The 12692-nt window shown below is 46.3% G+C and overlaps 1 protein-coding gene across 1 annotated transcript in view; it reads right to left on the bottom strand.

Moving 5' to 3' along the window:
* Positions 1-12692, bottom strand: part of alk (ALK receptor tyrosine kinase) — a 738611-nt gene that overhangs the window by 648253 nt on the left and 77666 nt on the right. The gene's annotated exons all lie outside the window — the stretch shown is intronic.

Below are 12692 nucleotides of genomic sequence, written 5' to 3'. Positions count from 1 at the left end.
AAGAGTCATTCATTTTCAATTGGGGAATGACAATCCTCTCAAATTCTCCATATGATGATGAACTGAGCGGGAACATTTCCACCCCAGCAATTCTGTTTCCTGCATTCCTCAGTTTAAACTCAATTTTTAATGAGAGTTCAATTTCAACATGACGATGATTCCATAGCCCTTAACAGTGCTACTACAGCACCATTAAGATAATTCAAGCCCTTCTTGTATCAAATTTTTGTGAAATGCAACTTTCTTTCATTACCTTTGCAAAAAAATATATGGATTATCAAGATTTATTATTACCCCGAGGCTTTGGCGAAGCGAGATGTTCACGGCGGCTTCACTTCCTTTTCAAGGTAATGAAAGAGAATCTGCGTCTGTTTATTAGGCCTTCCTGTCTCTAGGGTAGACAGATTCGAGAAGAGAACGGAGCAGTCTTAAACAAAGAGATATAATGAGCAAACAGTGCTGATGGTGGGAACTATAACTCGGCATCAAGGCTCAGACAGAAGACAATTTAACACTGCATATTTTTCCTCGACTCTAATTCTAAATATGGCTTCGGTACGGAATGGAAGATTCAGTACCAAGTATTGTCTGGCGACAGATGTTCTTCTGTCGCCTACCTGGGTCGTGTTCTATAGGGGGCATGATGTAGCGAGACGTTTTGTGATGGAAATTAAAATGTTTCTTTGTTATTTAACTCAGCATAGACTGCTTATTATAGTGGTAAAAATACTAAAGAAAAATGCACACTGTTTGAGACAACGCCAGTTCAAAATACAAGAATCTGCAAGTTCCATCAGACAATTATATTTTTGGACAACGTTTCCACTCAGCGTTTGAAGCTGCTACTTTAGAAGAATGACTCCAAATAATGATTCAAATATGGGCTTATGGTAGGATTGTGTTCAGAGGGGCCCACCTCTGAGCAACAAAAAAAAAAAAAACATATCTCGTTTTCTCTGCCTTCAAAGTTCTCAGCAAATCTAACAAATAAATTGATCTGTTGACCTCATAATGCAATTGACAACAGCCATCACATACCCAGGTAATCACATCAAGCCGTTTAAGACCCCAGTTGTCCTTGAAGATGGCCATTAGAAAAACAAACATGGCCACCATTGCCTGAATGACCTTTGATGGTATTCATCACATATAGAGAAGAGGGTTGGGATCTGCACCAAGGAAAATGATAATTGAGTCTCAAGTTAGGCACTCCCACTCAAACCATATTAGAAAATATCAGAACGTTCAATTATACTCCATACTTGACCTTATAGTATCTGTCAGAAAATACATCTTGTCCCAACATCGTGAAAAAGCCTAGAGCACTAACCTTGACCAGTTTTTCCTAGGTTTCTTTTTTCCCATAAGATTGGACAAAGTAAGAATAAAAAACAATGCCCTTCTGGAAAGGTCAAAGCTGATTGGCTGGGGGTCAACTAATCACAGTCCACCAATAATACAGTATAGTCCATTATTGGAATCCTACAGAAGCAATCTACTGTTGGTCATTTCTTCACGTATTGTGTACATTGGGGTGGTGGGAGGGCTTGAGGGGTTGGGTAAAGGGCGATTACTAGTGCCTTGTCAAAAGCAATCATTCCGAATCGTTTCCTGTCACCCATCATCTACTCCTTGTACACCCTCTCACACATACTGTACCTTCGAAATCAAGTCATTGTCAAGTAATAGTCACAGGTCTTTGCTTTTAGCATCATGGGACCTATTACAGAATAACTGTATTATTCGGAACTCTTATGGATGGTTGCGTCGTACCGACAAATCAGAACCTTTTTTTCCCCAACCCACCAATTGGTTCTTGGTTGCAGTGTGAGCAAATCTGAGAAGAATGAGAATGAGAATGAGAAGAATGAAAACTTCAAACTGATAATTGATGAGGTGTGGCTACATGTTGACATTGTAGGAAATATAAGATAGCTGTGTGATATTTCCTCTGAGTGTTGGGTAAGAGGATATAACAATCCTAACGTGTGTATTTTCCAAGACAAGTGGTTAGTAAATAGACAATAGAGTATAGGTTGAATTACATTTTACATGACAATTACCTGTTGTATTTAGCCCTATTCGGATGGGATTAATATTACTATACAGAGCAGCATGTCTTGCCCTTCACTGTACTCAGAGGCATAATATCGACACGTGAATTTTTTGGGCCTCAAATACATTTTCTTTAGCTGATTTTGGTATTTAATGCAGGGCCAACAGACAAGTTCCCTACATTCTCTCCCTTTTACATGCCTCTTCTATTTTTTGAGGTAATTCTGGTAATTCAATTATTTTGTTGTAATTTTGAGTAAAGCAGACATTTCCATATATTTTGGTTAGCTGCATGTGTGACATAACTCCACCTGTCCTATTTATGATATAATTTGAAATATTTGTATGAATATAACAAGATTCAACAACTGAGACATAAACTGAACATGATCTACGGACATGTGACTAAAATAAATGGAATAAATGTGTCCGTGAACAACAGAAACTATTACACTCAACGGAACGACTTGATTAGTGTAGTGTCAACAACGCAGCCACTGCTAGCTAGCCTACTTCAGCAGCACTGTATCATTTTAATCATTTTAGTCAATAAGATTCTTGCTACGTAAGCTTAACTTTCTGAACATTCGAGACGTGTAGTCCACTTGTCATTCCAATCTCCTTTGCATTAGCGTAGCCTCTTCTGTAGCCTGTCAACTATGTGTCTGTCTATCCCTGTTCTCTCCTCTCTGCACAGACCATACAAACGCTCCACACCGCGTGGCCGCGGCCACCCTAATCTGGTGGTCCCAGCGCGCACGACCCACGTGGAGTTCCAGGTCTCCGGTAGCCTCTGGAACTGCCGATCTGCGGCCAACAAGGCAGAGTTCATCTCAGCCTATGCCTCCCTCCAGTCCCTCGACTTCTTGGCACTGACGGAAACATGGATCACCACAGACAACACTGCTACTCCTACTGCTCTCTCTTCGTCCGCCCACGTGTTCCCGCCCAGAGCTTCTGGTCAGCGGGGTGGTGGCACCGGGATCCTCATCTCTCCCAAGTGGTCATTCTCTCTTTCTCCCCTTACCCATCTGTGTATCGCCTCCTTTGAATTCCATGCTGTCACAGTTACCAGCCCTTTCAAGCTTAACATCCTTATCATTTATCGCCCTCCAGGTTCCCTCGGAGAGTTCATCAATGAGCTTGATACCTTGATAAGCTCCTTTCCTGAGGACGGCTCACCTCTCACAGTGCTGGGCGACTTTAACCTCCCCACGTCTACCTTTGACTCATTCCTCTCTGCCTCCTTCTTTCCACTCCTCTCCTCTTTTGACCTCACCCTCTCACCTTCCCCCAACTCACAAGGCAGGCAATACGCTCGACCTCATCTTTACTAGATGCTGTTCTTCCACTAACCTCATTGCAACTCCCCTCCAAGTCTCCGACCACTACCTTGTATCCTTTTCCCTCTCGCTCTCATCTAACACCTCCCACACTGCCCCTACTCGGATGGTATCGCGCCGTCCCAACCTTCGCTCTCTCTCCCCCGCTACTCTCTCCTCTTCCATCCTATCATCTCTTCATTCTGCTCAAACCTTCTCCAACCTATCTCCTGATTCTGCCTCCTCAACCCTCCTCTCCTCCCTTTCTGCATCCTTTGACTCTCTATGTCCCCTATCCTCCAGGACGGCTCGGTCCTCCCCTCCCGCCCCGTGGCTCGACGACTCATTGCGAGCTCACAGAACAGGGCTCCGGGCAGCCGAGCGGAAATGGAGGAAAACTCGCCTCCCTGCGGACCTGGCATCCTTTCACTCCCTCCTCTCTACATTTTCCTCCTCTGTCTCTGCTGCTAAAGCCATTTTCTACCACTCTAAATTCCAAGCATCTGCCTCTAACCCTAGGAAGCTCTTTGCCACCTTCTCCTCCCTCCTGAATCCTCCTCCCCTCCCCCCCCTCCTCCCTCTCTGCAGATGACTTCGTCAACCACTTTGAAAAGAAGGTCGACGACATCCGATCCTCGTTTGCTAAGTCAAACGGCACCACTGGTTCTGCTCACACTGCCCTACCCTGTGCTCTGACCTCTTTCTCCCCTCTCTCTCCAGATGAAATCTTGCGTCTTGTGACGGCCGGCCGCCCAACAACCTGCCCGCTTGACCCTATCCCCTCCTCTCTTCTCCAGACCATTTCCGGAGACCTTCTCCCTTACCTCACCTCGCTCATCAACTCATCCCTGACCGCTGGCTACGTCCCTTCCGTCTTCAAGAGAGCGAGAGTTGCACCCCTTCTGAAAAAACCTACACTCGACCCCTCCGATGTCAACAACTACAGACCAGTATCCCTTCTTTCTTTTCTCTCCAAAACTCTTGAACGTGCCGTCCTTGGCCAGCTCTCCCGCTATCTCTCTCTGAATGACCTACTCGATCCAAATCAGTCAGGTTTCAAGACTAGTCATTCAACTGAGACTGCTCTTCTCTGTATCACGGAGGCGCTCCGCACCGCTAAAGCTAACTCTCTCTCCTCTGCTCTCATCCTTCTAGACCTATCGGCTGCCTTCGATACTGTGAACCATCAGATCCTCCTCTCCACCCTCTCCGAGTTGGGCATCTCCGGCGCGGCCCACGGTTGGATTGCGTCCTACCTGACAGGTCGCTCCTACCAGGTGACGTGGCGAGAATCTGTCTCCTCACCACGCGCTCTCTCCACTGGTGTCCCGCAGGGCTCTGTTCTAGGCCCTCTCCTATTCTCGCTATACACCAAGTCACTTGGCTCTGTCATAACCTCACATGGTCTCTCCTATCATTGCTATGCAGACGACACACAATTAATCTTCTCCTTTCCCCCTTCTGATGACCAGGTGGCGAATCGCATCTCTGCATGTCTGGCAGACATATCAGTGTGGATGATGGATCACCACCTCAAGCTGAACCTCGGCAAGACGGAGCTGCTCTTCCTCCCGGGGAAGGACTGCCCGTTCCATGATCTCGCCATCACGGTTGACAACTCCATTGTGTCCTCCTCCCAGAGCGCTAAGAACCTTGGCGTGATCCTGGACAACACCCTGTCGTTCTCAACTAACATCAAGGCGGTGGCCCGTTCCTGTAGGTTCATGCTCTACAACATCCGCAGAGTTCGACCCTGCCTCACACAGGAAGCGGCGCAGGTCCTAATCCAGGCACTCATCATCTCCCGTCTGGATTACTGCAACTCGCTGTTGGTTGGGCTCCCTGCCTGTGCCATTAAACCCCTACAACTCATCCAGAACGCCGCAGCCCGTCTGGTGTTCAACCTTCCCAAGTTCTCTCACGTCACCCCGCTCCTCCGCTCTCTCCACTGGCTTCCAGTTGAAGCTCGCATCCGCTACAAGACCATGGTACTTGCCTACGGAGCTGTGAGGGAACGGCACCTCAGTACCTCCAGGCTCTGATCAGGCCCTACACCCAAACAAGGGCACTGCGTTCATCCACCTCTGGCCTGCTCGCCTCCCTACCACTGAGGAAGTACAGTTCCCGCTCAGCCCAGTCAAAACTGTTCGCTGCTCTGGCCCCCAATGGTGGAACAAACTCCCTCACAACGCCAGGACAGCGGAGTCAATTACCACCTTCCGGAGACACCTGAAACCCCACCTCTTTAAGGAATACCTAGGATAGGATAAGTAATCCTTCTCACCCCCCTTTAAGATTTAGATGCACTATTGTAAAGTGACTGTTCTACTGGATGTCATAAGGTGAATGCACCAATTTGTAAGTCGCTCTGGATAAGAGCGTCTGCTAAATGACTTAAATGTAATGTTAAATGTAAAATCAAAAGCAACAGTTAGTATCTGGTGTGGCCACCAGCTGCATTAAGTACTGCAGTGCATCTCATCCTCATGGACTGCACCAGATTTGCCAGTTCTTGCAGTGAGATGTTCCCCACACTTCCACCAAGGCACCTGCAAGTTCCCAGACATTTCTGGGGGGAATGGCTCAATGGGATTGAGATCCGGGCTCTTCACTGTCCATGACAGAACACTGACATTCCTGTCTTGCAGGAAATCACGCACAGAATGAGCAGTATGGCTGGTGGTTTTGTCATGCTGAAGGGTCATGTCAGGATGAGCCTTCAGGAAGGGTACACATGAGGGAAGAGGTTGTCTTCCCTGTAACGCACAGTTGAGATTACCTGCAATGACAACAAGCTCAGTGCAATGATGCTGTGACACACTGCCCTAGATCATGATGGACCCTCCACATCGATCCCGCTCCAGAGTACAGGCCTCAATGTAACGCTTCTACGATAAACACAAATCCGACCTTCACCCCCGGGCAGACAAAACCACGACTCGTGGGTGGGTTTGTGCCCATAGGCGACGTTGTTGCCTGTTATGTCTGGTGAGGACCTGCCTTACAACAGGCCCACAAGCCCTCAGTCCAGCCTCTCTCAGCCTATTGCAGACAGTCTGAGCACTGATGGAGGGATTGTGAGTTCCTGGTGTAACTCGGGCGGTTGTTGTTGCCATCCTGTACCTGTCCCGCAGGTGTGATGTTCGGATGTACCGGTCCTGTGCAGGTGTTGTTACACGTGGTCTGCCACTGCGAGGACCATCAGCTGTCCGTCATGTCTCCCTGTAGCATTGTCTTAGGCATCTCACAGTACGGACATTGCAATTTATTGCCCTGGTCACATCTGCAGTCCTCATGCCTCCTTCTGACATGCCTAGGGCATGTTCATGCAGATGAGCAGGGACCCTGGGCATCTTTCCTTTGGTCTTTTTCAGAGCCAGTTGAAAGGCCTTTTTAGTGTCCTAAGTTTTCATAACTGTGACCTTAATTGCCTACCTTCTGTTAGCTGTGAGTGTCTTAACGACCGTCACAGGTGCATGTTCATTTATTGATTATGGTTCATTGAACAGGCATGGAAAACAGTGTTTAAGCTCTTTACAATGAAGATCTGTGAAGTTATTTGGATTTTTACACAGATGACAGTTAGAGGATGTATATACACTGCTCAAAAAAATAAAGGGAACACTAAAATAACATCCTAGATCTGAATGAATGAAATATTATTATTAAATACTTGTTTCTTTACATAGTTGAATGTGCTGACAACAAAATCACACAAAAAGTATCAATGGAAATCAAATGTATCAACCCATGGAGGTCTGTATTTGGAGTCACACTCAACATTAAAGTGGAAAACCACACTACAGGCTGATCCAACTTTGATGTAATGTAATGTAATGTGTGTGGCCTCCACGTGCCTGTATGACCTCCCTACAATGCCTGGGCATGCTCCTGATGAGGTGGCGGATGGTCTCCTGAGGGATCTCCTCCCAGACCTGGACTAAAGCATCCGCCAACTCCTGGACAGTCTGTGGTGCAACGTGGCATTGGTGGATGGAGTGAGGCATGATATCCCAGATGTGCTCAATTGGATTCAGATCTGGGGAACGGGCGGGCCAGTCCATAGCATCAATGCCTTCCTCTTGCAGGAACTGCTGACACACTCCAGCCACATGAGGTCTAGCATGGTCTTGCATTAGGAGGAACCCAGGGCCAACCGCACCAGCATATGGCACCAGCTAATGGCAGTCAGGCTACCTCTGGCGAGCACATGGAGGGCTGTGCGGCCCCCCAAAGAAATGCCACCCCACACCATGACTGACCCACGGCCAAACCGGTTATGCTGGAGGATGTTGCAGGCGGCAGAACGTTCTCCACGGCATCTCCAGACTCTGTCACGTCTGTCACATGTGCTCAGTGTGAACCTGCTTTCATCTGTGAAGAGCACAGGGCGCCAGTGGTGAATTTGCCAATCTTGGTGTTCTCTGGCAAATGCCAAACGTCCTGCACGGTGTTGGGCTGTAAGCACAACCCCCACTTGTGGACGTCGGGCCCTCATACCACCCTCATGGAGTCTGTTTCTGACGGTTTGAGCAGACACATGCACATTTGTGGCCTGCTGGAGGTCATTTTGCAGGGCTCTGGCAGTGCTCCTCCTGCTCCTCCTTGCACAAATGGCATATATATTATATTACAAAGGCAGAGGTAGCGGTCCTGCTGCTGGGTTGTTGCCCTCCTACGGCCTCCTCAATGTCTCCTGGTATTCTTGCCACAGCTTGCATTGATGTGCCATCCTGGATGAGCTGCACTACTTGAGCCACTTGTGTGGGTTGTAGACTCCGTCTCATGCTACCACTAGAGTGAAAGCACCGCCAGCATTCAAAAGTGACCAAAACATCAGCCAGGAAGCATAGGAACTGAGAAGTGGTCTGTGGTCACCACATGCAGAACCACTTCTTTATTGGGGGTGTCTTGCTAATTGCCTATAATTTCCACCTGTTGTCTATTCCATTTGCACAACAGCATGTTTATTTTATTTATTTTATTTCACCTTTATTTAACCAGGTAGGCTAGTTGAGAACAAGTTCTCATTTGCAACTGCGACCTGGCCAAGATAAAAGCGGAGTAAACAATTTAGCAAGTCAATAACACAGTAGAAAAAAAAATGGGCAGTCTATATACAATGTGTGCAAAAGGCATGAGGAGGTAGGCGAATAATACAATTTTGCAGATTAACACTGGTGATAAATGATCAGATGGGCATGTACAGGTAGAGATATTGGTGTGCAAAAGAGCAGAAAAGTAAATAAATAAAAACAGTATAAAAACAGTATGGGAATGAGGTAGGTGAAAAGGGTGAGCTATTTACCAATAGACTATGTACAGCTGCAGCGATCGGTTAGCTGCTCGGATAGCTGATGTTTGAAGTTGGTGAGGAGATAAAAGTCTCCAACTTCAGCGATTTTTGCAATTCGTTCCAGTCACAGGCAGCAGAGTACTGGAACGAAAGGCGGCCAAATGAGGTGTTGGCTTTAGGGATGATCAGTGAGATACACCTGCTGGAGCGCGTGCTACGGATGGGTGTTGCCATCGTGACCAGTGAACTGAGATAAGGCGGAGCTTTACCTAGCATGGACTTGTAGATGACCTGGAGCCAGTGGGTCTGGCGACGAATATGTAGTGAGGGCCAGCCGACTAGAGCATACAAGTCGCAGTGGTGGGTGGTATAAGGTGCTTTAGTGACAAAACGGATGGCACTGTGATAGACTGCATCCAGTTTGCTGAGTAGAGTGTTGGAAGCCATTTTGTAGATGACATCGCCGAAGTCGAGGATCGGTAGGATAGTCAGTTTTACTAGGGTAAGCTTGGCAGCGTGAGTGAAGGAGGCTTTGTTGCGGAATAGAAAGCCGACTCTGGATTTGATTTTTGATTGGAGATGTTTGATGTGAGTCTGGAAGGAGAGTTTGCAGTCTAGCCAGACACCTAGGTACTTATAGATGTCCACATATTCAAGGTTGGAACCATCCAGGGTGGTGATGCTAGTCGGGCATGCGGGTGCAGGCAGCGATCGGTTGAAAAGCATGCATTTGGTTTTACTCGCGTTTAGGAGCAGTTGGAGGCCACGGAAGGAGTGCTGTATGGCATTGAAGCTCGTTTGGAGGTTGGATAGCACAGTGTCCAATGACGGGCCGAAAGTATATAGAATGGTGTCGTCTGCGTAGAGGTGGATCAGGGAATCGCCCGCAGCAAGAGCAACATCATTGATATATACAGAGAAAAGAGTCGGCCCGAGAATTGAACCCTGTGGCACCCCCATAGAGACTGCCAGAGGACCGGACAGCATGCCCTCCGATTTGACACACTGAACTCTGTCTGCAAAGTAATTGGTGAACCAGGCAAGGCAGTCATCCGAAAAACCGAGGCTGTTGAGTCTGCCGATAAGAATTTGGTGATTGACAGAGTCGAAAGCCTTGGCGAGGTCGATGAAAACGGCTGCACAGTACTGTCTTTTATCGATGGCGGTTATGATATCATTTAGTACCTTGAGTGTGGCTGAGGTGCACCCGTGACCGGCTCGGAAACCAGATTGCACAGCGGAGAAGGTACGGTGGGATTCGAGATGGTCAGTGACCTGTTTGTTGACTTGGCTTTCAAAGACCTTAGATAGGCAGGGCAGGATGGATATAGGTCTATAGCAGTTTGGGTCCAGGGTGTCTCCCCTTTGAAGAGGGGATGACTGCGGCAGCTTTCAATCCTTGGGGATCTCAGACGATATGAAAGAGAGGTTGAACAGGCTGGTAATAGGGTTGCGACAATGGCGGCAGATAGTTTCAGAAATAGCGGGTCCAGATTATCAAGCCCAGCTGATTTGTACGGGTCCAGGTTTTGCAGCTCTTTCAGAACATCTGCTATCTGGATTTGGGTAAGGAGAACCTGGAGAGGCTTGGGTGAGGAACTACGGGGCGGAGCTGTTGGCCGAGGTTGGAGTAGCCAGGCGGAAGGCATGGCCAGCCGTTGAGAAGTGCTTATTGAAGTTTTCGATAATCATGGATTTATCGGTGGAGACCGTGTTTCCTAGCCTCAGTGCAGTGGGCAGCTGGGAGGAGGTGCTCTTGTTCTCCATGGACTTCACAGTGTCCCAGAACTTTTGGAGTTGGAGTTACAGGATGCAAACTTCTGCCTGAAGAAGCTGGCCTTAGCTTTCCTGACTGACTGCGTGTATTGGTTCCTGACTTCCCTGAACAGTTGCATATCACGGGGGCTATTCGATGCTATTGCAGTCCGCCACAGGATGTTTTTGTGCTGGTCGAGGGCAGTCAGGTCTGGAGTGAACCAAGGGCTGTATCTGTTCTTGGTTCTGCATTTTTTGAACGGAGCATGCTTATCTAAAATGGTGAGGAAGTTACTTTTAAAGAATGACCAGGCATCCTCAACTGACGGGATGAGGTCAATGTCCTTCCAGGATACACGGGCCAGGTCGATTAGAAAGGCCTGCTCACAGAAGTGTTTGTGACATTTATTGTCAATCAGTGTTGCTTCCTTAGTGGACAGTTTGATTTCACAGAAGTGTGATTGACTTGGAGATACATTGTGTTGTTTAAGTGTTCCCTTTATTTTTTGGAGCAGTATATATATATATATATATATATTAAAATTTGGCATATCTTAATTTATTTCCACAGTCAATAATATGCGTAATAATGTTGGCAGTTCATACTATGGAAGGTTACCTATAACCAGGAATGGAATTGTAAAATTACATTTTTGGCAAACAATTATTGTGATTCTTCCTGTATTGTCCCTATCATCTTTGCCCCCTAGCAACAGATGTGGCATACAGACACACACACACTCCCCACCCTTCCCCCACAAACAACCACCAGCTCAGATGTTCAACAGTTGTTCTATCCCCAAGCCCAACTCAAGAAAGGACTTGATGTGCGAATGCATACACAGTTGTAGCTGTTTGAGAAGGCATGCAAGAATGGGGAGATTTGATTAATAACCTCTACAGGATCAGTGTCCCTAAATCAGGACAGTTGTTGTTCATAATATAGCTAGAATGATGTTGTAAACAACAGCCAACTTTGCAGGTCTATGGGCAGAAAGCTTAAATTCTTGTTAATCTAACTGCCGTGTCCAATTTACAGTAGCTATTACAGCGAAAAAATACCATGCTAATGTTTGAGGAGTGTGCTCAACAACAAAACACTTATCACAGGAACTAGTTTGATACATTCACCTCTGAAGGTAAATAATGTACTTACATTCAGTAATCTGGCTCTGATTTGTCATCCTTGAGGGTCTCAGAGATAAAAATGTAGCTTAGTTTTGTTTGATAAAAATCCATTTTTACATTTAAATGTAGGAACTGGCTTTGGAACCCACCCCGCCCAGCCATCTAGATGTGTGAAAGTTAGTGTATTTCCTGTTGGGAAGCTAATGATCAATCATGTATGACATTCCTGTGAGTGTGTGAACATTTATATTTGTTATGTTCTGTTAATTACTGATGTCCCCTTTAAGGATGGAGCACCCTTGGTCATGCGCAGTGTTGTTCTATGTTATTCTGGTACTAACTCGTTTGAGTAAATGTGAAGCTCCAGTTCAATTGCTTGTATTCCTAGTCTTTCTTATTACATAAATAAGTACTAAGTGTTAAGACACTACAATATTTATTACCATAGCATTTTTGTACATTCTCTACAGTTATGTACTTGAAAATGTATCAATTGACCAATTCGGCACATTTGAGTAAACTCATGAAAGACACCTGGCAGATTTGATACCAAATACTGTGTCGTGATGTAATTCATCAATGGCTTAGTCTGAAACTTTGCACACACACTGCTGCCATATTGTGGACAGCAACTAAATTACATCTAGGATCCTACGTCCGGCCTTGCTCTTGCATTTCAAAGATGATGCAAAAAAAATGTAAAACATGTTTTGTTTTTTGTATTATCTTTGTATTTTTTGTTTGTATGATCTAATGTGTTATATTCTCTTATATTACTTTCACATTTCCACAAAATTCAAAGTGTTCCCTTTCAAATGGTACCAAGAATATGCATATCCTTGCTTCAGGTCCTGAGCTACAGGCAGTTAGATTTGGGTATGTAATTTTAGGCGGAAATAGAAAAAATGTGTCCGATCCTTTTAACCAATGTCAAGCCCTAGCCGATGGCGCTCAGATACACCACCCTACCCTGAAAGACACAAACGCTGGTCCCCTGTTGTGACCATATTCCCAGACATCTCTGTGCAGTCAGACCTTTTGATTATTTTGTGTCACCGGGAACACAATTTGCCCCCTCTCTGATTGTCCAAGTGTGACCCCCTCCCCATGGGTTACAGCAGCTAGTGTTGCCGGCA

The sequence above is a fragment of the Oncorhynchus keta genome, chromosome 2 (genome assembly GCF_023373465.1).
Source record: "Oncorhynchus keta strain PuntledgeMale-10-30-2019 chromosome 2, Oket_V2, whole genome shotgun sequence".
NCBI classification, from domain to species: domain Eukaryota; kingdom Metazoa; phylum Chordata; class Actinopteri; order Salmoniformes; family Salmonidae; genus Oncorhynchus; species Oncorhynchus keta.
The sequence above is the reverse complement of the archived record's forward strand: the minus strand, read 5'-3'. Positions and strand labels throughout refer to the sequence as shown.